Consider the following 1,519-nt stretch of genomic DNA (forward strand, 5'->3'; position numbering starts at 1 on the left):
AAGAGAGACCCCAAAAGCTCCTTCACCTTTTCTGTGAACCAGGAAGCAGGCCTTCATCAGACACAGAATCTACCAACACCCAATCTTGAACTTCACAGCATTCAGAATTGTGAGAAATAAACTTCTGTTGTTATAAGCCACTCAGTTTATGATATTTTGTTAGAGCAGCCCATATGAGCCAGGACAGCCAGCAAGAAAAAAAGTGAACTTCTAATGAAAAAAGCTAAAACAAATAAACAATTCAAATATAACAAGAATAAAATCTCAGGATTGGGGGTAAGACGGTCAATTAGATGCAGCCAGGAGGAACATCTCCCATGGAGGGACAAGGCATCGACTGGCACACTCCTAGCAGATCTTCTGAGGAAAGGCATTGCGAGCAGACAGGGAAGAGACACAGATGCTGCACTAAAGGCAGAGGAAACTGGAAATCCTGCCCGGGGCAGGTACACCAGGACTCATTCCTAGTCCCCAACTACTCCTGGGGAAGGGGTGAGATGAACAGGCAAAGAGCAACGAAGTCTGCCCACAGGCCTTTGGAATCCTGGCAGGAGGAGAACCTTGACCACCATGGACACTTGAATTGGCAGGGAGAGCTGCTCAGAGAAGTGGTAGGGGTAGAACTCCAGCTAGAGTGGAGGCCAGAGGGTTTGGTGTAGGAGCATCTGTAGTGGGAGCATGGTCAGTGTTGCCCATCCCCCTAAGCTGGACTCGCTCCTATAGGAGACCTTAGCCCTAGGGCAATTGTGGGACCTGAACTCTGCAAAACAATCTTGCCCAGGAGATGGAACCGGTCTGACCTGAGCACCTCTCAATCCGCTGGCCTCTGGCAGGGCCCCAGCGTAGCCCTACGCCTGCTTGCAATGCAGCCCCCATGCCACATCATAGCTCTGGTGCGGGCGGATCTCACCTAACCAGCAGAATGCCCCAGCAGAATGGCTCCAGCTTACACGCACTAGCTCGTCCGCACTCTCCCCTAACTGTAGCCTCACCAGGTCGCTTTTACAACATACACTCACCCTTGGCCACCCCCAACATCACTTTGCTAGTGTGTGTGTGCTGGCAGGCTGACCTTGCCTTCCCTCCCACGCCAGCGGGGGTGTGCCTATACACCCAGCCATGCCATTTTTGCTGGGGTGAGTGCACCCCGCCCCCTTCCCCAACCACCATTGTTGTTGGAGAGTTGGCAGGCAGAGTGCCCCACCCCAGTGCGTGGAAATGGCCTCCAGGTGTGAAACTAAGGACAGAGAAAAGTGGACCCGCCCCTGCCCTAAGAGGCCAGTGCTGCCAGTTGGACCACTCACAAAGGGCACAAACACCACCACCAGTGTGAACACGCACACAGTCACCGGATGGGCCCTGTCACTGCCCTGCCCCCATAGCCTCACTGTCAATGCTAGCCACTGCCGTGAAGGCCCGCACAGAAGCCAGCAACACAGCACCTGTCAGTACCCGGTTGCAGCAGATGAGTGTGCACCCTACCATGCTGCAGATGCTACTGCAGATGCTACTGCCACAT

The sequence above is a fragment of the Rhinopithecus bieti genome, unplaced genomic scaffold, assembly GCF_001698545.2.
Source record: "Rhinopithecus bieti isolate Rb0 unplaced genomic scaffold, ASM169854v2 scaffold_15251, whole genome shotgun sequence".
Lineage (NCBI taxonomy): Eukaryota > Metazoa > Chordata > Mammalia > Primates > Cercopithecidae > Rhinopithecus > Rhinopithecus bieti.